At 36.2% G+C, this 24,910-nt stretch overlaps 1 long non-coding RNA gene across 1 annotated transcript; it reads right to left on the bottom strand.

Moving 5' to 3' along the window:
* Nucleotides 1–9,861: 9,861 nt before the first annotated feature.
* Nucleotides 9,862–24,292, bottom strand: LOC103155235 (uncharacterized). The gene is made up of 2 exons (XR_478017.2): nt 24,143–24,292; nt 9,862–10,138 (listed from the first exon to the last, which is right to left on the bottom strand). It is a non-coding gene; the product is annotated as an uncharacterized LOC103155235 (long non-coding RNA).
* Between the last annotated feature and the right edge of the window lie 618 nt (nt 24,293–24,910).

Here is a 24,910-nt window from a genome sequence, read left to right as displayed (position 1 = left end):
AGCTCTTTAAGTTTTAACAAAACCAGATGCCCATTTAAGCTTGGCCAAGTTTGGGCCAAGTCTCACGAAACAGACTATAAAACCAAGCTGAACGTTGTACTGATGGCAAGAAATCAACACCTGCAATTTAAGATGTGTGGATTGTTTTCCCAGAGACCTCCAAACATAATCATTGAAGCTCATTAACCACTTGACGACTCCGATGACACCATGTGAAAATGTTGCATCTCCTTCCGTCTTTGCAGAAATGGTAAAACACAAATCAGATTTAGCTTAACCTTTTGGTATAATAATGACAGGTTTATAAATTTCAAATTTGAAGCTGAACATGAAGAACAATTTAAATATATATTTTTAAAAGTTAAATTAACATCTTAATGTTAAGTTAGGAATAGCGCTATATCATAACAATTTAGATGTTTTTGGTTATTTTGTTGCATCTTCGGATAGCTCAGAATGAGACGTTGAACTCAGCAGTTATAGGAAGAGTTTGGTCCAACCAAATTCGTGTGAATGCTGTAAAACCTCCAGAACCAATCACTGGTCAAGATTATATTTTTATTTTGGTGAAATATTACAGTTTTATTAGTATTCTTAAAAAGGTGAACAACTTTCTAGACTGTGATGTAAACTCATCAACACCATCTAAGTCATGATGCATGACGGTAAATAACTAAGGCAACTTCAGCAGAACCTGACACCACATCCTCCCCCTCAATCCCCAAAAACAGCATCCCTGTCTCAAAGGCAGTCTTTTAAATGAGAAGGAAGATGGAAATTTTAAAAATGTTAACCTCCAGTGTATACATTTGGTTATTTGGAGAATATATGAAACAGAAAAACAGAAGAAAAAAAAAAGAAGCAATCTCTTCTCCTAAAGCAGGGCTGAAAAACTCCAGTCCTCAAGGGCCACTGCCCTGCAGTTTTTAGATCTGCCACAGGTACAAAAACACTGGAATGGAAAGGCTTAATTACCTCCTTCTTGTGTAGATAAGTTCTCCAGAGCCCTGCTAATGACCTAATTATTAAAAAGTTGCAGGGCAGTGGCCCTCCAGGACTGGAGTGTGACACATGTGTCTTAAAGAGATACTCCTCGAACAAGAAAAGTTCCTTTCGTCCTTTGTGAAATTTCTGAGAGAGGAGTAGTAATAGCAGTGACCAGATGGAAACATAACCAAATAAAGGAGATCTTGTTCATATTCGTGATTAATATTATGATCCTCCTTTAATGTCTGTTAGCTCCAAGTTTCCACAGTGAAGTTCTACCATGTCTGAGGTTATCCAGCTGGCAGGTGATTGGGTGATGAGTCTTGGGATGACAAGGTGCAGAGGCGCGGCCTCAATCTGTGGGCACAGGGACCACACAGATGTGCAGGAAGTTGTCAGGATGGCTCAGGTGTTCGCTGAGCCACTGCAGAGGAGTTTCCAGTAGCGGTTCGATGCCGTGGATCAAGACTTGATAGCGCTTCTGCTCACCTGGAAGGAGAAAGGAAAGGTATTCACGTCGTAAATGCTCAGGCTCATTGATATCTCCAGTGAGAAGTTCACATATTTGCATCATCCACCAATGAACAACATATTAATTTCCAAAAGGAAATTAAATAAGTTTGAATCTGAATTTAATTAAGTGGTGTGGATTGACTACAGGTGGTAGCTACTTTTTGTCAGCATAAAACATTTGTTTGACCAAGAGAGAAGAGGATATTCCTTTATTTGGACAGAAGAAAAAATTAAGATGGTAAATGGGTGTCCCATCCAACACTGACACAACTGTCAAGCATGGGAATAATTTGGAGTTGTGTTCCACACAAATAGGTGAATCACAAATACTAAACTGCTAATAGGCGATGGTCTTCAACATAAACAGAAAATGACTAAACTGAAAACACTACAAAACTGGAAGTAAGAAGAGGTAGAAAAATGTAAAAACAGGGAAAGAGCTGGAGAGAAAAACAAATTAAAGAGGGTGAAAATGAATAGTCATGGACGGAGGAGAAAATCAGTAAGTTAAGGAGATGCGAGGGGGAAAGAAGAGTGCAAATAATGGAAGAAGGAAGGATGTGTAAAAGGAAAAAAATAAAAGATGGTCCGATTAAAAAAGGATAAAAAGACAAAACTTGAGAACAGAACTATGCAGATAAAAAAAATAGTTACATGGGGTGAGACAGACCACATCAGACACGACAGTGATACCACTTCTGTGGTGGATGAGACAGAGGAAGAAGAGAGAAAGTACCAAAGTGACTATGACTGCACTTTCAGTTATGAAGAACAGTGAAGTGACAGTTGATTTTTTTTAATGCACTGGCAGCAGGATTTGAATTTCTACCTTTCATTCTGACAATGTGTGGTAAACAAGCATAGGCTTGTGTCCGGATGTGCTGGCCTCCTGTAACTGATACCACCCGCTGCTGAAAGGCCGCGACCGAAAACGTTTGTTACGAGAAACGATTTTACTGAACCCACTGAAGATGCGTAATTTGCAGCGACAATATTTGACCATGTAGGGACATTCAGGTGTCTGAAAACCTTTATTCTCAAGCTTTTTTTCTTTTCCCCACAGGAAGTTGACCAAATGTAAGAATATAAATATAAACCAAATGCCTTATGCTTCACATATGCACTCTTACTGTGCAGGTAGTAAAAAAAAAAAAAAAAAAGAAAAAGAAAAACGTGCTGGGAGCAGTGTTGTATGAACACTGAGCTTTTCCTGTGAAGCCCAGTGATCTCTCACAACCTTTCAACAAATGTTATTCTTCATCACAAGTAGTTGGTAATTAAAAAGCATGAAGACAATAAAAAGTAAAAGGCTTTCAGTCACTGGAGGAATTTGGTGTCAGACAAAAAAATACACAAATCTAGGAAACACGTTTTTTTAATGCGGTCATTTCTAACTTTGGACTTTGTAAGAATTTAAAGATTGTCATTCCATTATATTATTAGCTACTTTTCTGTACTTAAACACACTTCCTTAAAACTTAACTAACTGTACATGATGTAAAACAAATCTTTCACAGCTAAAGAGCTGGTATGATGTAAAATTGCAACATCTAAATACAATATAAGTATATGAATATTTTATACTAGAAGGGCTATTAGTGTTCTCAACTTGAGTACCAACATTTTAAAAAATATATTTGAAATAATCTAATGATATTTTTACATATCTTTAGTGAAAATATGCAGGTATGTGGCTCAAGTGATGTCATGTATTTCTTACATGTACTTTGGTTTAAAATTTAAGATGCAAAATTGTTACTTCCCAATAATAACTAGAAGTATTTGTGATTCAGACCAAATATTTTTGCAGCAAATTGGCTCACAAAAACAAGTAAAAACTGTTTTACATAGCTGTCAAGCAAGAAAGTATCTCAAAAGGCAAAAATATTTTTTACCTTTATGTGAGATTTTAATTTGAAAGTAATACTTTAAAGTAAATAATTGGATATGGAACGTGGTGTGGCAGCATCTGGTATAGGTGAAATGCTGCATGTGCGTGACAAGAATGAATAATAAAGGGCCCTTTCCCGTCAACGACTCCTGAACATGCACACACACAGACACCAATAAATATAATAACCTATATATACATAAGCACTAGCAGTCAAACCCACCGGTACATGACATTTCAGTTCCACGTAATATCAAGAGGACGGTTGAGGCTGTGTGTTAACTGACGGTCTGAGAAACAGCTCCACCCAACACCTGCTGGGAAACTGGCAAGATGAAATCTGCACAAACCTTGCATCAAATATCCAATACAACCCCTTAGTAGATTTTCCTCTCAGAAAATGAGCTATCAAGTACTCTTGGGTATCAGAAATGCATATTCTGAATGAAACTGCAATAAAAAAAAAAAAAGCAAAAAATCATAATAGTGTTTGCACTATTTGGGATTTTCTTTCAATTTATTACCTCTCAGTATATACTGCATTACAATGTAACACTGCATTTGTAAGTTTTTCATGCAATATTATGCAATCATACTGCACAGAAAATCTGGTAAATGTAGTAAGGTTACATATGCAATGGAAAGGGGGTAAATTAAAGAATGCCAAACTTAGGCTGGTGAAATGAAAAACTATATTATGCAGAATTTACTATGTTAATAACGTAACATAATAAAGGTAGCTGATTTTCCCATCCTATATCAATTTTGATAAATCAGAGGCTGAGGAGTACAAAATGTAAAGAAACTGAGCATCTTTGTTGAAAAAAGGATATGCATGAAGAAAATAATTCAACTCTTTAAAGTAAAGAAATTATTTCTGCAGCATGCCTAAACAACAAAAAAAAAAATCATGCAGACAAGAGCTGAGCTGTTGGTGGTAGTGGCAAGACGCTAACCACCAAGCTGCAACCATAAAGATGTTGCAAAACAAAATGGTGGTTCAGTGCGGATGGAGCATCGTGCCAACAGTAAAACTCATTAAGAACATCTTATTTGGAACAAATATTTTTAGCAAAAGTGTAAATTACAACTTGTATGTTAAAGCAAAATTATGGATTTGACTTTGTGTCTGCATGATGATAATCCTACTGAAAACAATGGCAGCAGTATTTTCTTTCAATAACCGTCACATGTTAAGATTTTTCCCTTCACCAGAATTGCTTGCTTTTTGCTTTATGGAAACCTTTGTAGCAGTAACACATAAAACTTGGATACTTGAAAATATAAAGTATTTGTGAAATGAGAATATAAGCATAAATGTAAAATGATAAAGGATGTACCGAGTTATATTAGCTCATTTTAGGCTGCAAGGTGCCACAGCTGGTAGTCATTTTGCCTTGCAGCAAAATGACTACAAGGGTTCCTGGGTTCAAATCCCAGCCAGAGGTCTTTCTGCATGAAGTTCTAATGTTCTCTCCATGCATGTGTACTCCGACTTCGTCCCACAGTAAATACAAACAGACAAAAAAATAATATGACTGTTACATTAACCGGTCTATTTAATCTACCATTGTGAGTGTGAGTATGGTTGTTTGTCCTGTGTGTTTCTGCGTTACCGTGTGATCTGACTAAAAGTGACTGGGATGAAAATATTGTTTAAATTTGATCTAAATTACAAGTATAATTTAGATCAATTGTGTTGATAAGTATTCTACTTATTCACATATAAGTAAAATACAGCGTTTAAGTGGGCTAATGTTACTGAAAAACTTTGTAGACTTGAAAAGAACAGCAAATAAATAAAAATGAGCTCATTAAGGTGAAGAAAAGCTTGTAAAATGAGCAAAACCCTGAGACACTGTGGAGGTAAGGTGGACAGAAAACACAGAAAGTAAAAGGTGTGATCCCGCTTCACTGAAAAAAGGTGAGAAGACACTTTCTCTGGTTCACACACACACACACACACACACGCACGCGCGCACACACACACACACACACACACCGGCTTTCTGGCAGGTGTTTCATACTCTTCACTTGCATTCAGGCTTCGACTAGATGTAGGTGGAGTAGGTGTATTACAGTCTCATTATGAGAAACGGGGGAAATCTACAGTATGCAACACCCACAACATCTTGCACAACATTTTCAGTCAAATATATATTCCTATAGGTCATCCCAATAACCACCTAGATATGAATTACTCAGTCTGACACTCAGTAAAACCACTTTAGACTGTTGTTAAAACATGAATAAAATGCTGGGGGGAAAAAAAAAGATTCATCTAACTTCCAGATTGCAAAATGAACATCTGCACCATCAGGACAGTTGAGACGTGTTCAGTCGTGAATCTAAATATTGGGGAACGTAAAGGTGACTTTGCTACTGAAGAGTGTTTTTAGTCAAGCAGCCAATAAAGTCACACCAAGAGTTTAAAGCCATTATCACTAGCAAATCAAATAAAATGTTATTTGTATAACACCTTCCAGCAACAATGCATTTCAAAGTGCTTTGTGTTATAGATCAAAGTCAACATTACATTTTGTCATCATTACACATCAGTTTATTGATTAATGTTTCATGATTATGTTCCAAAAGCAACTCTAAACAGGTGGGTTTTTAGTCTGGATTTAAAGGAAATCAGTGTTTTGGCTGATTTTCAGTTTTCTGGTAGTTTGTTACAGATTTGTGGTGCATAGAAGCTGAATGCTGCCTCTCCATGTTTGGTTCTGGTTCTGGGGATGCAGAGCAGACCAGAACCAGAAGACCCAAGAGGTTTGGAAGGTTGCTATGACGACAACAGACCTTTAATGTATTGTGGTGCTAAGCCGTTCAGTGATTTATAAGCCAACAACAGTATTTTATAGTTTATTCTCTGAGCTACAGGGAGCCAGTGTAGGGACTTTAAAACTGGTGTTATGTGCTTTAACTTCCTGGTTTTAGTGAAAACACGAGCAGCAGTGTTCTGGATCAGCTGCAGCTGTCTGACTGATTAGTCAGACCTGTGAAAACACTGTTGCAGTAATCAATGCGACTAAAGATAAACGCATGGACGAGTTTCTCTAGATCTCAATGAGACATAAGTCCCCTAAGCCTGGAGATGTTCTTCAGGTGATAGAAGGCCGACTTTATAACTGTCTTTATGTGGCTTTGAAGGTTCAGGTCAGAGTCCTTCACTACTTCCAGATTTTGGGCCTATGAGTTTAACTCAGCATAAAATATGAATATTTAAATAACTGATCAACTAAGTCTAAAGGAAATGTGCCAACAGCAACTTTCTCAACCTAAAAACATAGTTAACCTTTGCAAAAATATTTGCATCAGTTGAGAAATTTTACCTCTTATCCAACTTTTCTAGCTTTCTAGTGTGACCCTGTAATTGTCCCAGAAGCCAGAAACTCTGAAAATTCCCACTAGATCAACCTTTCAACTATGTTTAAAACAAATTACCATCAAGAGTTTTGGTGTTGCAAATGTTTTCAAAAATGATTTTGTTGAAACATTCAGTGCAATGTCTGTCAGAAATGTACATCTCTTCTCCTTCCCCGCCCAAAAAAGAGAAACCTATGTCCTTCTGCATGCCTCTGGTCAATTTGTCTGAACAGGTGAGTGAACAGGCTATTGTGAAGACAGATACATTTTTTAATTATTTTAGCAAGTACAAAAAATATCCTGAATACCATTTGCTACAATTTAGTTGTTTAAGAGACACTAAAAGCAGCTAAAATTAAATTAAAAAAATTAAATAAAATCACTCACAAAAATCACTGATAGTGCATTTCAAAACCTTTTATATATTGTCTGAGTTAAATATTGAGGATATAAACTCAAAACCTAGTAAAAGGGTTGCATTGAATGTTGAGTATTTTTGACAAGCATGTCAAAAATACATGCTACTGTTGATGTGCAGTAAATTTCAGAGACTTCTGTTGCCACATTTACATAACAGTGANAAACACTTAGAAAGAAGCTTGACATTTTCACATTGTTTATCAAATGAGTCAGCAGGTAATTGAACTTTTCTTTTTAAAGATGCAGATTGTTTCACAAAAATAACATTATGACATTATCAGAATAATAATTTTCCATGTTATCAGAGTGTTTATATTTAAATCAAATCTTCATAAAGAACTGAAAGCATTGCTTGCTGCAGCTCTCCAATTAATGCTCAATATGATTTTATTGGGCTTTTTTTTTATAATTTCTTATCCACTTCCAGGTTTTAAGTTAGCTTTTGTGTAGTTTTATGTCTCTCTAGTGATGCTTAAACTTTACCACTATTCCTTTAGTGTGTTTACTGTATTTAATGTAATTTTCTTCACCTTTGTTTATTTCTCTGTAAAACACTTTCAATTACCTTGTGAAAGAATGGGACCAAGTAAAGGGTTTCAACGTTAACCAGACATGTTATTGATAACATTTTTTTTAAGCTATTTTAGTATGACGTTTTGGCTTAAGATAAAATATAGGATTAATGCATGTATAATAATATAGTTTGAAAGTGCTTATTGTGCACAACAATAATTATTTTTGACATTTTGTTTTTGGGACCATCTGCTTCATTAGTGTCCTCACTATTAGCTTAACAAATGTAGGATGAGTGTTGGGTGGCACTCCTCTTGTTTTCATCCCTCAAGCATAGATATTCTTTGCATCACTAAAATGCCCAAAAAGCCAAATTTGTCTTTCTTGTAATGAAGGAGAACATGCAGTGGCCTCCTTGTTTCAGACAATTTGGCAGCAGTGCAAAGCAGCAGGACCAGTGGACTAATGTATGCTTGAATTGTGACTTTTTTCTTCATTTTCTTGGATATAAATATTTTAGATATACAAGAAAAAAAAATCTGCAAATTTCACAGATACAAAAACAAATACTGAACCGTAAATGAGATCCTCCAGAGCTATATGTGGCTGAAAAGACAGAAACAAAATCAAATTGCTTTCTGTCTGCAATATGTAAAGCTAAATGCTACATTTAATGCATAAAGGTATTCATGTTTGTGTCTCTATAAACGTCTAAAATTGAAAAGCTGTTCGGTAATCCAAGCCTGAAGTATTTAGGCAAAATTTGTACGACCAATCAAAAACAGTTTGATTTTCATCATATTTTTCTAGCATGCAAAGTGTTTGGTGGACTAATCCAATGGCTTGAGCGTCTTGTTTGATACCGATATAGTTGTGTGTCTACAACCTAAATATATTAAATAAAACATATGCATTAAATGGTCACAGAAAGTCGCCCACCTAAAGCAAACAGTCTCATCATCCACGCTCAGCTCTTTAAGTTTTAACAAAACCAGATGCCCATTTAAGCTTGGCCAAGTTTGGGCCAAGTCTCACGAAACAGACTATAAAACCAAGCTGAACGTTGTACTGATGGCAAGAAATCAACACCTGCAATTTAAGATGTGTGGATTGTTTTCCCAGAGACCTCCAAACATAATCATTGAAGCTCATTAACCACTTGACGACTCCGATGACACCATGTGAAAATGTTGCATCTCCTTCCGTCTTTGCAGAAATGGTAAAACACAAATCAGATTTAGCTTAACCTTTTGGTATAATAATGACAGGTTTATAAATTTCAAATTTGAAGCTGAACATGAAGAACAATTTAAATACATATTTTTAAAAGTTAAATTAACATCTTAATGTTAAGTTAGGAATAGCGCTATATCATAACAATTTAGATGTTTTTGGTTATTTTGTTGCATCTTCGGATAGCTCAGAATGAGACGTTGAACTCAGCAGTTATAGGAAGAGTTTGGTCCAACCAAATTCGTGTGAATGCTGTAAAACCTCCAGAACCAATCACTGGTCAAGATTATATTTTTATTTTGGTGAAATATTACAGTTTTATTAGTACTCTTAAAAAGGTGAACAACTTTCTAGACTGTGATGTAAACTCATCAACACCATCTAAGTCATGATGCATGACGGTAAATAACTAAGGCAACTTCAGCAGAACCTGACACCACATCCTCCCCCTCAATCCCCAAAAACAGCATCCCTGTCTCAAAGGCAGTCTTTTAAATGAGAAGGAAGATGGAAATTTTAAAAATGTTAACCTCCAGTGTATACATTTGGTTATTTGGAGAATATATGAAACAGAAAAACAGAAGAAAAAAAAAAGAAGCAATCTCTTCTCCTAAAGCAGGGCTGAAAAACTCCAGTCCTCAAGGGCCACTGCCCTGCAGTTTTTAGATCTGCCACAGGTACAAAAACACTGGAATGGAAAGGCTTAATTACCTCCTTCTTGTGTAGATAAGTTCTCCAGAGCCCTGCTAATGACCTAATTATTAAAAAGTTGCAGGGCAGTGGCCCTCCAGGACTGGAGTGTGACACATGTGTCTTAAAGAGATACTCCTCGAACAAGAAAAGTTCCTTTCGTCCTTTGTGAAATTTCTGAGAGAGGAGTAGTAATAGCAGTGACCAGATGGAAACATAACCAAATAAAGGAGATCTTGTTCATATTCGTGATTAATATTATGATCCTCCTTTAATGTCTGTTAGCTCCAAGTTTCCACAGTGAAGTTCTACCATGTCTGAGGTTATCCAGCTGGCAGGTGATTGGGTGATGAGTCTTGGGATGACAAGGTGCAGAGGCGCGGCCTCAATCTGTGGGCACAGGGACCACACAGATGTGCAGGAAGTTGTCAGGATGGCTCAGGTGTTCGCTGAGCCACTGCAGAGGAGTTTCCAGTAGCGGTTCGATGCCGTGGATCAAGACTTGATAGCGCTTCTGCTCACCTGGAAGGAGAAAGGAAAGGTATTCACGTCGTAAATGCTCAGGCTCATTGATATCTCCAGTGAGAAGTTCACATATTTGCATCATCCACCAATGAACAACATATTAATTTCCAAAAGGAAATTAAATAAGTTTGAATCTGAATTTAATTAAGTGGTGTGGATTGACTACAGGTGGTAGCTACTTTTTGTCAGCATAAAACATTTGTTTGACCAAGAGAGAAGAGGATATTCCTTTATTTGGACAGAAGAAAAAATTAAGATGGTAAATGGGTGTCCCATCCAACACTGACACAACTGTCAAGCATGGGAATAATTTGGAGTTGTGTTCCACACAAATAGGTGAATCACAAATACTAAACTGCTAATAGGCGATGGTCTTCAACATAAACAGAAAATGACTAAACTGAAAACACTACAAAACTGGAAGTAAGAAGAGGTAGAAAAATGTAAAAACAGGGAAAGAGCTGGAGAGAAAAACAAATTAAAGAGGGTGAAAATGAATAGTCATGGACGGAGGAGAAAATCAGTAAGTTAAGGAGATGCGAGGGGGAAAGAAGAGTGCAAATAATGGAAGAAGGAAGGATGTGTAAAAGGAAAAAAATAAAAGATGGTCCGATTAAAAAAGGATAAAAAGACAAAACTTGAGAACAGAACTATGCAGATAAAAAAAATAGTTACATGGGGTGAGACAGACCACATCAGACACGACAGTGATACCACTTCTGTGGTGGATGAGACAGAGGAAGAAGAGAGAAAGTACCAAAGTGACTATGACTGCACTTTCAGTTATGAAGAACAGTGAAGTGACAGTTGATTTTTTTTAATGCACTGGCAGCAGGATTTGAATTTCTACCTTTCATTCTGACAATGTGTGGTAAACAAGCATAGGCTTGTGTCCGGATGTGCTGGCCTCCTGTAACTGATACCACCCGCTGCTGAAAGGCCGCGACCGAAAACGTTTGTTACGAGAAACGATTTTACTGAACCCACTGAAGATGCGTAATTTGCAGCGACAATATTTGACCATGTAGGGACATTCAGGTGTCTGAAAACCTTTATTCTCAAGCTTTTTTTCTTTTCCCCACAGGAAGTTGACCAAATGTAAGAATATAAATATAAACCAAATGCCTTATGCTTCACATATGCACTCTTACTGTGCAGGTAGTAAAAAAAAAAAAAAAAAAGAAAAAGAAAAACGTGCTGGGAGCAGTGTTGTATGAACACTGAGCTTTTCCTGTGAAGCCCAGTGATCTCTCACAACCTTTCAACAAATGTTATTCTTCATCACAAGTAGTTGGTAATTAAAAAGCATGAAGACAATAAAAAGTAAAAGGCTTTCAGTCACTGGAGGAATTTGGTGTCAGACAAAAAAATACACAAATCTAGGAAACACGTTTTTTTAATGCGGTCATTTCTAACTTTGGACTTTGTAAGAATTTAAAGATTGTCATTCCATTATATTATTAGCTACTTTTCTGTACTTAAACACACTTCCTTAAAACTTAACTAACTGTACATGATGTAAAACAAATCTTTCACAGCTAAAGAGCTGGTATGATGTAAAATTGCAACATCTAAATACAATATAAGTATATGAATATTTTATACTAGAAGGGCTATTAGTGTTCTCAACTTGAGTACCAACATTTTAAAAAATATATTTGAAATAATCTAATGATATTTTTACATATCTTTAGTGAAAATATGCAGGTATGTGGCTCAAGTGATGTCATGTATTTCTTACATGTACTTTGGTTTAAAATTTAAGATGCAAAATTGTTACTTCCCAATAATAACTAGAAGTATTTGTGATTCAGACCAAATATTTTTGCAGCAAATTGGCTCACAAAAACAAGTAAAAACTGTTTTACATAGCTGTCAAGCAAGAAAGTATCTCAAAAGGCAAAAATATTTTTTACCTTTATGTGAGATTTTAATTTGAAAGTAATACTTTAAAGTAAATAATTGGATATGGAACGTGGTGTGGCAGCATCTGGTATAGGTGAAATGCTGCATGTGCGTGACAAGAATGAATAATAAAGGGCCCTTTCCCGTCAACGACTCCTGAACATGCACACACACAGACACCAATAAATATAATAACCTATATATACATAAGCACTAGCAGTCAAACCCACCGGTACATGACATTTCAGTTCCACGTAATATCAAGAGGACGGTTGAGGCTGTGTGTTAACTGACGGTCTGAGAAACAGCTCCACCCAACACCTGCTGGGAAACTGGCAAGATGAAATCTGCACAAACCTTGCATCAAATATCCAATACAACCCCTTAGTAGATTTTCCTCTCAGAAAATGAGCTATCAAGTACTCTTGGGTATCAGAAATGCATATTCTGAATGAAACTGCAATAAAAAAAAAAAAAGCAAAAAATCATAATAGTGTTTGCACTATTTGGGATTTTCTTTCAATTTATTACCTCTCAGTATATACTGCATTACAATGTAACACTGCATTTGTAAGTTTTTCATGCAATATTATGCAATCATACTGCACAGAAAATCTGGTAAATGTAGTAAGGTTACATATGCAATGGAAAGGGGGTAAATTAAAGAATGCCAAACTTAGGCTGGTGAAATGAAAAACTATATTATGCAGAATTTACTATGTTAATAACGTAACATAATAAAGGTAGCTGATTTTCCCATCCTATATCAATTTTGATAAATCAGAGGCTGAGGAGTACAAAATGTAAAGAAACTGAGCATCTTTGTTGAAAAAAGGATATGCATGAAGAAAATAATTCAACTCTTTAAAGTAAAGAAATTATTTCTGCAGCATGCCTAAACAACAAAAAAAAAAATCATGCAGACAAGAGCTGAGCTGTTGGTGGTAGTGGCAAGACGCTAACCACCAAGCTGCAACCATAAAGATGTTGCAAAACAAAATGGTGGTTCAGTGCGGATGGAGCATCGTGCCAACAGTAAAACTCATTAAGAACATCTTATTTGGAACAAATATTTTTAGCAAAAGTGTAAATTACAACTTGTATGTTAAAGCAAAATTATGGATTTGACTTTGTGTCTGCATGATGATAATCCTACTGAAAACAATGGCAGCAGTATTTTCTTTCAATAACCGTCACATGTTAAGATTTTTCCCTTCACCAGAATTGCTTGCTTTTTGCTTTATGGAAACCTTTGTAGCAGTAACACATAAAACTTGGATACTTGAAAATATAAAGTATTTGTGAAATGAGAATATAAGCATAAATGTAAAATGATAAAGGATGTACCGAGTTATATTAGCTCATTTTAGGCTGCAAGGTGCCACAGCTGGTAGTCATTTTGCCTTGCAGCAAAATGACTACAAGGGTTCCTGGGTTCAAATCCCAGCCAGAGGTCTTTCTGCATGAAGTTCTAATGTTCTCTCCATGCATGTGTACTCCGACTTCGTCCCACAGTAAATACAAACAGACAAAAAAATAATATGACTGTTACATTAACCGGTCTATTTAATCTACCATTGTGAGTGTGAGTATGGTTGTTTGTCCTGTGTGTTTCTGCGTTACCGTGTGATCTGACTAAAAGTGACTGGGATGAAAATATTGTTTAAATTTGATCTAAATTACAAGTATAATTTAGATCAATTGTGTTGATAAGTATTCTACTTATTCACATATAAGTAAAATACAGCGTTTAAGTGGGCTAATGTTACTGAAAAACTTTGTAGACTTGAAAAGAACAGCAAATAAATAAAAATGAGCTCATTAAGGTGAAGAAAAGCTTGTAAAATGAGCAAAACCCTGAGACACTGTGGAGGTAAGGTGGACAGAAAACACAGAAAGTAAAAGGTGTGATCCCGCTTCACTGAAAAAAGGTGAGAAGACACTTTCTCTGGTTCACACACACACACACACACACACGCACGCGCGCACACACACACACACACACACACCGGCTTTCTGGCAGGTGTTTCATACTCTTCACTTGCATTCAGGCTTCGACTAGATGTAGGTGGAGTAGGTGTATTACAGTCTCATTATGAGAAACGGGGGAAATCTACAGTATGCAACACCCACAACATCTTGCACAACATTTTCAGTCAAATATATATTCCTATAGGTCATCCCAATAACCACCTAGATATGAATTACTCAGTCTGACACTCAGTAAAACCACTTTAGACTGTTGTTAAAACATGAATAAAATGCTGGGGGGAAAAAAAAAGATTCATCTAACTTCCAGATTGCAAAATGAACATCTGCACCATCAGGACAGTTGAGACGTGTTCAGTCGTGAATCTAAATATTGGGGAACGTAAAGGTGACTTTGCTACTGAAGAGTGTTTTTAGTCAAGCAGCCAATAAAGTCGCACCAAGAGTTTAAAGCCATTATCACTAGCAAATCAAATAAAATGTTATTTGTATAACACCTTCCAGCAACAATGCATTTCAAAGTGCTTTGTGTTATAGATCAAAGTCAACATTACATTTTGTCATCATTACACATCAGTTTATTGATTAATGTTTCATGATTATGTTCCAAAAGCAACTCTAAACAGGTGGGTTTTTAGTCTGGATTTAAAGGAAATCGGTGTTTTGGCTGATTTTCAGTTTTCTGGTAGTTTGTTACAGATTTGTGGTGCATAGAAGCTGAATGCTGCCTCTCCATGTTTGGTTCTGGTTCTGGGGATGCAGAGCAGACCAGAACCAGAAGACCCAAGAGGTTTGGAAGGTTGCTATGACGACAACAGACCTTTAATGTATTGTGGTGCTAAGCCGTTCAGTGATTTATAAGCCAACAACAGTATTTTATAGTTTATTCTCTGAGCTACAGGGAGCCAGTGTAGGGACTTTAAAACTGGTGTTATGTGCTTTAACTTCCTGGTTTTAGTGAAAACACGAGCAGCAGTGTTCTGGATCAGCTGCAGCTGTCTGACTGATTAGTCAGACCTGTGAAAACACTGTTGCAGTAATCAATGCGACTAAAGATAAACGCATGGACGAGTTTCTCTAGATCTCAATGAGACATAAGTCCCCTAAGCCTGGAGATGTTCTTCAGGTGATAGAAGGCCGACTTTATAACTGTCTTTATGTGGCTTTGAAGGTTCAGATCAGAGTCCATCACTACTTCCAGATTTTGGGCCTATGAGTTTAACTCAGCATAAAATATGAATATTTAAATAACCGATCAACTAAGTCTAAAGGAAATGTGCCAACAGCAACTTTCTCAACCTAAAAACATATTTAACCTTTGCAAAAATATTTGCATCAGTTGAGAAATTTTACCTCTTATCCAACTTGTCTAGCTTTCTAGTGTGACCCTGTAATTGTCCCAGAAGCCAGAAACTCTGAAAATTCCCACTAGATCAACCTTTCAACTATGTTTAAAACAAATTACCATCAAGAGTTTTGGTGTTGCAAATGTTTTCAAAAATGATTTTGTTGACACATTCAGTGCAATGTCTGTCAGAAATGTACATCTCTTCTCCTTCCCCGCCCAAAAAAGAGAAACCTATGTCCTTCTGCATGCCTCTGGTCAATTTGTCTGAACAGGTGAGTGAACAGGCTATTGTGAAGACAGATACATTTTTTAATTATTTTAGCAAGTACAAAAAATATCCTGAATACCATTTGCTACAATTTAGTTGTTTAAGAGACACTAAAAGCAGCTAAAATTAAATAAAAAAATTAAATAAAATCACTCACCAAAATCACTGATAGTGCATTTCAAAACCTTTTATATATTGTCTGAGTTAAATATTGAGGATATAAACTCAAAACCTAGTAAAAGGGTTGCATTGAATGTTGAGTATTTTTGACAAGCATGTCAAAAATACATGCTACTGTTGATGTGCAGTAAATTTCAGAGACTTCTGTTGCCACATTTACATAACAGTGATAAGATAAGATAAGATAAGATAAGATAAGATAAGATATTCCTTTATTAATCCCGCAGTGGGGAAATTAAGTGACTGTATGGAGTAAGATGGTCAAGTAGCTTACAATATGTATATTTGAAACACTTCAGGAGCTACTAGTCGAGTATCTCCTCAGAATGTAAACATAACATGTTGGAAAAAAATTGAAATTCCTTCAGATTGACAGCTAATAACTCATGAGCAGAACAGAGATCATAGCGTAAACAGGAAAACAAGTCTTACTCTGTGTTACATTAAAGGGCAGAAAAAAATTGCCTGTGATTACAGTAAATACAGAGGCTTTAATTTCCCCTCATGCTGCCGAAAAGTGCAGATGTAACCATGAGGTTAACATGACACAATACAACAGTGAGGAATGTTAAAAATCAGGTGTTTTCCCAGTTTGATAACCACCGTTTTCTGGGAATCTCTGAAGTGGCCATTAACAATAGGAAAAACTTTGCTTGAATCCATTTTAAAAAGTATTTCTAAACTAAATATACATTTAAGTCTATATTTAAGCCATTCTGCATAATTTTGGATTATAAACCTATTTACTTGTTTTGTTTAATACAAACATCCTTACTCTTTTGAGAACAACTTTTTTAAAAAAAATAAGTTTTCGTTATGCTATAAATAATGTGAATCTTCTATTACAAATAAACCAAAACAGTTTATCAGGCTTATGAAACCTTGTTCAAGAAGTATAACACATAAGAGGAACCGATGATACACAAGGTTTCTTATTGTTTTGTGAACTACAATACACTCTTTCAAAGGTACCGCCAATTGGTTATTATGACTTGCCAGGAATAAGCTCTGAAAGAAAATCCTGAAAAACTTAAATTCTGATTCTGCATGTTCAGTATCTGGACAAACAAGAAGTTATACAAGTAAAGGTTGCTTTCAGTCAGTCAAGTCCACCAAAACTTCAGCAAGGCAAAAAAGAATAGGCCCTAAATTAGCACAAGGTTTTAATAAAACTGAAAATGAAGGCTACAGCAGTGGTAATGTAATTAGTGGGCTTCCTCCAAGCCATAACAACATTATTGATAACAGTATTTCAATGGAAGGATGCTTATGTATAAAAAAATGGCTTTTAGCTGACACATACACACACCCTGTGGTTAAGTGGTACTCTGCTGTTGGCCAAGACGACATGTTCTTTCAGCTAAGCACAGCCAAATGTCATTTACGAAGACCGCAAGTTTTCACCAAACTGTGTCTGACCGTATAACTGGCAGCAGTTCAGACTCACAGGCTGACATAAGAATCCACTAACTAATGGGTAAATAAACACACATTTATGATGCTGCAAGAAGAAAGTAAATGCTATTTTTTTCCATCAACGACCGAATAAGTAAACATACCATTGATGGAGAGCAATACATGAAAATGTATTTCCTCCCCATAAGACTTCTACCGTTCTTTGCTTTTTCTTGGCAAACGTTTTCTATATACCACAGAGTGATAATCAGACTAACTGCAAAAGCAGTTTCAAATAGAAGATTGCATTTATTATGTCAAAAAAGCATAGACTTCTGACTAGGTTACTCCAAAATGTAATCTTGTGTGTGTTTTTTTTCTTTGTAGGGTGGGAAGGCAATTAACAGCAAACCCTACAGTTCTTGAAGAGGCAAAGCAGCCCAAGACCATCAAAGCTCCACCACCATGTTCCAGTACAGCATGTCTTTTTCTGACATTACACATTCCAAAAAGCTCCACTTTTGTCTCATCGCTCCACAGAATATCTTGACAAAAGTCATGGGAATCATAGACATTTAATTGGAAGATATGAAATAGATCTTTGTGCGCTTTTTGGTCAGCAGTGGTTTTCTTTTTGGGACTCACAAATAGATGGCATTTTGCTCAGTGCCTTTTTTTGTTGAATCACAAACCAACATCAAATGAGGCAAAGAGGCATGCAATGCTTTAGATCCTTTTGTGACCTTATGTATAAGTCACTACTGCTCTTTCCAGGTACGTTTAGTAAGTAATTCCTGGTAAAGTTCACACTTTGGTCCCAAAGTCTCAGAAATGGTTGTGCAATCCTTTACAGACTGATATATGTCAGTGACTTTACTTCTTATCTGTTCTGGAATATTTTTAGCACTAGACCTAATGTTTTGCTTTACAAGATCTTTAACACCAGTGTTTTAGATGTTTCCCTGCTTTAAACACATCTGATTCAGATTATTGCAGTTCAGTATAAGCTTGTTAATCAGCCATCAATTGACATAAGATGGCCTACAGCAGGAAATTACCTAAAACACACAGAGTAGTGTGCCTTAACGGCCAGGAATGGGAAACACTGGAAAACACTAGTTTAGACTACTTTACATAATTGGTTTTATTTAGGTGGTTTCTTCTTTCTGCAGTAATGGCAATAAACAGTAAGTTGTAAAACTGAACCTAAAAAAAGCAAGGAGAATTTAAAAAGGGGGGCAAATATATTTTCACATCCGGCTAAATAATTTCAAACAAATCTTTAAAGGGCAAAAAAAATTCAAATTTGGCTGGCAGTGACAATTAAAAAAAAATCTATTAAGAGTGGAGAAAATAGAAGATTCAGATCCGTAACATTTTCACACAAACATGCCACAAAAGAATCTTTCTAAAGATTCTGCAGAAAATTTCACTAAACTAATAAGTGTAGATTATGGTCTCTCTACAGAAGGGTTTCTCAGTCTTGAAGGTATTTTGATATGTTTTTCCAATAGTCTAATTGTTTTATTTTTTTTAGCCACTCTGTTGTGACTAGAGTTAGAAAGCAGAAAGATTAAAGCAGAGCTCATGTCAGTCAACAATAGATAGCGTCATTGAGCAGGCTTTCGAGCCATTCTGAATTCCCCTGTCGCACATCTCAAACGCCTCCACATACGAACCATAACCCACTATCATCTGAATCAAAACAGCCACTGAAACCTGCACTTCCCCCTGCAGCCTCTGAATTGAGACATAGTGTCTGATAAGCACAGCTGTATTGGCTGCCAAGACAGCCTCTGTGAAGGGGCATGAGATTCATGTGTGGGCGGCGCCATACATGGGAATGAGGTGGAGGAACGTGGGTGGGAAACGGTGTGGATTTGTCACCCAGCTGAAAAGGAGGGGCCAAGGTGGAGTTGTGGGGGGATTATGAAAATGTGGGGGTTTCCTTTGATTATTCACAGACAGATATCAATACAGGGTTTTTCAAGACTAGGCACAACTCCAAAAATAATTAAAAAAGACACCTTTAAAGAAAACAGACACCTTGCTTACGAGAATTATCTGTCAGTCATTGAACATGTGGGAAGTACTGCCCCCTAGACTGACTTTTGCAGTAAGCCCAAAGTGTTCTGCCAAAAATCTTGCTCAATAACACACCTGATTTCAGAAAAACAAAATACATGAGACAGTACGAACACACGTCAGAGCTGACCGCTGCTTACGGGAACGCAATGTTTTGAGTTTGGTTCACGCGGCGCGGGGGTAGCCTCATGGCAACACAGACTTTCGTCCATGGCTTTGAAAAGATTTGGGAATCCCCAGTCATTCCAGCTCTTAATGCAAGCCACCCCTATTTGTTTGCTGCAACTGGTTTCTGGGTCCCAGAGGGGTCAATAGAAATCCTCTCTCAGACATAACAGGGAGGGAGTGTGTTTGAAAGAAAGGGTTGTTATTTTATGTTTGAAAGATCACAGAGATGTAGAGCACCCCAGACTGTTATATGTTAGGGTCTTGGAGATAAAATAATAATAAAAAAAAAAGTTCACTGAACTTATGAACAATACCTGCTAACCACTCCCTTAAAACGCCACCGCTCTACAAAGTCTCTGAACACACTTCCCCGGGTTCTCCAATCCAAACACGCCACCATAATCCTTGGCTATCATCCAACCTATCTACCACCCGAGGAAGAGGAGGAAACCAAACAAACGTCTTTAGACAAAAGGGCCACTTTCACCTTGATCAACCAGGCAGGCTGGCAGACTCCTCTGGAGGGAGGAGAGAAAAGAAAAGCCGAGATTTAAACTCAAAGACATAAAAGGCCTCCACAGCAGACAGAAGATGTTGAAGACTACACCTGAGACAGAGATATAGGATCAAAGAAGAAAAACAAGTTAGATCAAGGTAAAAAAAAAAAAAAAAGTAGAAAAAAATAGTAAGATGCTCTTTTTCTTTCCAGGAAATATTCACGCTAGATAAAAATTTAGCAATTCAGTCCCAATTAAATATATAAAGAGTAACAGGACTGAAACAAATCAGGGGCTGTAAAACCATCCATCACATGGTTAAAAATATCCTTCAAGAAGATCATAGTGTTTAGCAGATGTTACTGTTTAGAGACCATCTCAAGCGTTGGCTGAATGGTTTGTTGCCTAAAGCCTAAACTAAACAGCTTTTACTACAGACTGGAATCCAAGTCTAAGCATTGTACAATAAAAACTCTTTAGCTGCAAAAAAAAAAAAAAAAAAAAAAACACTTGTTTCTATGAAAACATTGAAATATGTTACGAGGACATGAATTCTAGTATTGTATCTGTTTCACAAAGGACCTTGAAGTAAATACATTGCTCAAAAATAATGATCTTTACATAACAACCTGTTTAATTTAGCCTTTTATCTAAAAAATTCAAGGATCCACACTGTTCCCACAGAGCCAAACAATGACATCCATGGAAACAAATACACTAATATTGGTTGTATATTATTTAGTTTCGTCCTTAACTTACTTTTTGTGTTTATAAACACTGTTGCAAACAGCAATCCCCATTTGTAAATCCTTTTCGCAATGGAAACTGGGGGTTGTTAATCCGGCCTGAATTTATAAATGCCAGTGGAAGTACGGTCTATGAAACCGTCTATGAAATCAAGTTTACTCTCACATCTCCCCTTCAGCATGCCAATGAGTTGATAGAAAACTTCCATTTTAAAATGCCAGATGTTATAGATTCCACTGCTCCCATTAAACACTCGATTCCAGGTTCCCTGCAAAATCTACAAGAAAAAAACTGAACAAATCACTTAAGACAAAAACCTGCAACTGATATATTCTTCTGTGACATCAATAGCAAAATCATCAATAATCCTGATTACCAAACCCTCCTGTGACTCTAAGATCTGAACTCCACTCTAGCAAGGCAAGGCAAACAACAGCATAATGTTTAATTACATGTCAGTTAAACTCCTCGTCCTGCTGTCTTGATATCCTATCCACAACTTTCCTTAAAGTTTTGTCTATCAATGCATTTGATCTGATTCAAATAATAAACTCATCAGCTGTTTTCACCCAATATAAAAAAAACAACAGTTACCAAGCCACTGATAAAAAAAATAAAAAAAAATCAAATGTGGGGTACTGGAGCCTTGCGGTACTCAAAGGCTCAAGGTACTTGGTGTCAAGCACTACAATCTTTGAACCTAAAGTATCTTTGAAGAATTTCGCAAATATAAAAGAGGTTTTGTTTGTTTTTATCGTATTTTATATTTTTATGCAAGGTATTGTATGAATGTTTGTATCTTGTGTTTGTTTTTTGGGACTTCGAATGGAAATGAGCATTTTGTTAAATCTGGTGTATTTACAACATTGTACATTCATTAATATGTGCTGTCCCATTTAAATAAAAAAATAAATAAATAAATTAAAAAAATCTATCAAACTTAAGATATGTAGCAACACTGGGCACAATGTCTTTAGTGACACAAGCTCAAAACACATTTTCTTGCCGCTTTTAAGGAGCGCTTTTGGAACTGGTGCCCTTTTATTCAACAGTAATCTCACATGTAATCTGAGAACTGACAACAAGATGGCTTCATTGATGAGTCCAACTGCTCTACCGACTGAGCCACGCACCTCCTACTTCTAACAAAATCTATTCTGTAGGTATTATTGCTGTATTTTAACCAAATAAAATATTTTCTGGTGATGAGTAGCTGATATATCCGAGTAAAAATCTTACAATCCGGTCAGGGTTTTCAGTTCTGGATATGAAAGTGAGTGTGAGATATAAGCAAAGAGATGCTGGATGGAGACACAAAGACAGTGGCTATTAGACAGACAGGTAGGCAGACAGACAAGAGAAGGCGGTGTTAATGGTTGTCGCCTCTGTGCAGGTGAGTCTCCTGCGGGTTTGTACTCCCAACATACTATTGTCTCTTTATCTACTTCCCCTCTCTTCTTTTGCAGACACTCTCTGTTTTGACTGCTGCTTGGCCTTTCTCTATCCCTTTCCTCTCATCTCTTCTTTCATCATCAGCTCTGCTCCCTTACAGCTGCAACTCCAAGGTACACCACAAACCCACAGAACTTAAAAGCTGCATCTGCTGTCCGAATATAATTAGAAACCAGGAAACAACAGGTACGGTTCAATTACTACCATTTGTGTGTTTTATGCAGATCAATAAAATTACAGTAAAAACAAATTTATTCAAATCACTCAGGGTAACTGTCTATTGTTTTAATAACTAGGTTTAAAACCTTTTTTTCTTTTATTTTAAAAACCTGGATAGTTTGTTTGGGAAAAACAAGTTGAACCAAAAGTGAAAAAAAGAGGAATCACTGGATTCAGGTGCTCTAAATAGGTACAAGATGACCAAAGATCTACTAATACGACCAGGTAACGTGCAAGTAAATCTGTTGTATAGTAAACACTTTAACATTAGTTTGATCATATCCATTCTGATTAATATATTTTGGTTCAGAGACAATCAATTTAATTTATGGTTGTGGTTGCCTGTAGTTTTTATTTCCATTTATCGTTTTTGGTTGTTGTGTTTTATTTTGGATATATTTGTAGTGTTCTTCACAGAATACAAGTTGGTTTTTGAGAGAAGGAACTTGCATTACTATTATCACAGTATTACATTTCAAAATAATTTGTGAAACAGTTCATCACTCAGCAAAACATATCATGACAAGCCTACGTGTTGGTACTTAATTTTTTATGCTACGTATTAAAGGGGTTTCATGAGATTACAAAGCATGTGATATTAATACATCATCATATTTCTCTTAAAGGTTGCGTCTCTCTCAAACCACTATCTACCTTCTGTTGTGTGACCTCATCTGGTAAAATAAAATTAAGATTGAGGTGGAAAGGAAAGTAGTTTAAGTATGACTCCCTATATTTAATGTGCTAATGTGCTACGCTAACTCTGGTTTCCAACAACGTGTTACAGCAGTTGGACGGTCTGCCTTATGTTTGCACCTGAAATAAATTGTATAAACCAGTGTGCTAAAGCTCAAGGAGAATGAGAGAAGGCTGAGGAAAATGTGATGCATTCAAATTTCCTCAGATTATTCAACAATGATACTTCTCTTGAACTCGGTATTGACACGTAAATTTAATATATTGCTGCACCCCAGCAGCATATCAGATAAAACAAAGCAGCCACTGTCTGGCATGTGAACTAACTGAAAAGATAAACGCAATTATAAAAAAATGTCAGTTTTAGGTGGCAATAAAGAGGAATGTGTTGTATTTGATTTATATCTAACAATTATATTGTTAGATTTTCATCCACATCAACACTCTTCAACTCTGAATGTTGAGCCATTTATTTATGGAATAGAAATTTTTCTTTTTACCAACTCAGTTTCATAGTTGGTTGTCTATAAAGTCGATTTGAGCTGCACTTTTAGTGGATGTCACCTGAAGTGTTTTGACACAAGCAGTTTGGTCTAGATCCCTAATATTTTGTAAACTTCACATCTAACTTAAATGTATTTTGGGCTGTCATCTGAGTGAGTGTAGGTGGAAGCTTTGTTGTAAAAATAAATGGCACACTTAGACATCCTTGATAGCTAAGTGTGTTAGATGTCTGGTGGAAAACTCAAAATTCTTGTCATATCTAAGCTTTCCTCTCACTCTCTCCTTTCACTTTCATTGCGTTTGCCCACATCTTTATTCAATGCAAATGCTATTAACCCTCATTTTTGTCCTCCAGTAGTTTTATCAGAAAATGTGGATCTCAAAAATTCCTTCACAAGCAGAACAAATAAAATAACCTTGAGGACAGTCCTTTCCTTTTTCTTTATCAAGAGTAACACAGCTTATATTTAATTAAACAATCAGGCAAAAAATTGTCTGGACTTAGTGGTTAAGCTGGTAATGCTTGAAATCGCTGCTTGATTGCTTACCATCATTTGTCAAAGCATCTGGATACATCTCCTTCAGCAGGTCGCCAAGTGTGTGTGCATTGCAGTCGGGCGAAACAGGGCGAAACAGTTTCTGGATGAATGGCCTGTCGCTCAGCGTCTGCAATTAAAGCACAGCAAATTAAACTAGTACACATTAATAAAATGATTCTAACCTGTCAAATGCCAAGTATTTACTCTACAGACTCAATAGGACATTGTCAAACTTAAGAGTTTACATCTGTGCTGTTATTTACATTTTTTTCATTTTTGATGTTTTTTTTGACATGCAAAGTTATTCAGATTTTTTTAAATTACCCAGCTAAGTTACATAGTTCTTTTGAATATAATATGTCATTTTTAATAACTGTGCAGCAGTATTTTTCTTATTTTGTAAATTTGCCATTTCTCAGTTTCTTATTCTTATTTTACATATATCTTCTTTGTCTTTGAATATGCATACTTTTATTAACCTGCAACTTGCTGCTGGCACACCTGAATTTCTTAGGTGTGGGATAATAAAGGATTATCTATTCCAACTTCATAGTTCTGTCTGTCTCAAGTTGTGTGCAAAAATATTTCTTTTGTATTTAATATTTAAAGAGAGAGAGCTGCTGACAAATTTCATTGAACACCACGTATACTTTCAATAAGTGATTTTCGATACTTATGTGTTCACCAGTGTTTTCTCTGGTTTCTGTTGTCATCAGTTCATTAATGCTCTCTAAAAGCATCTAGTCTTCAAAGAATACCACTACAGCTATGTGTTAG

Source organism: Poecilia formosa, unplaced genomic scaffold (assembly GCF_000485575.1).
Source record: "Poecilia formosa unplaced genomic scaffold, Poecilia_formosa-5.1.2 Scaffold418, whole genome shotgun sequence".
NCBI lineage: Eukaryota > Metazoa > Chordata > Actinopteri > Cyprinodontiformes > Poeciliidae > Poecilia > Poecilia formosa.
Note: the sequence above shows the minus strand (reverse complement) of the source record. Positions and strands in the feature narration are given on the sequence as shown.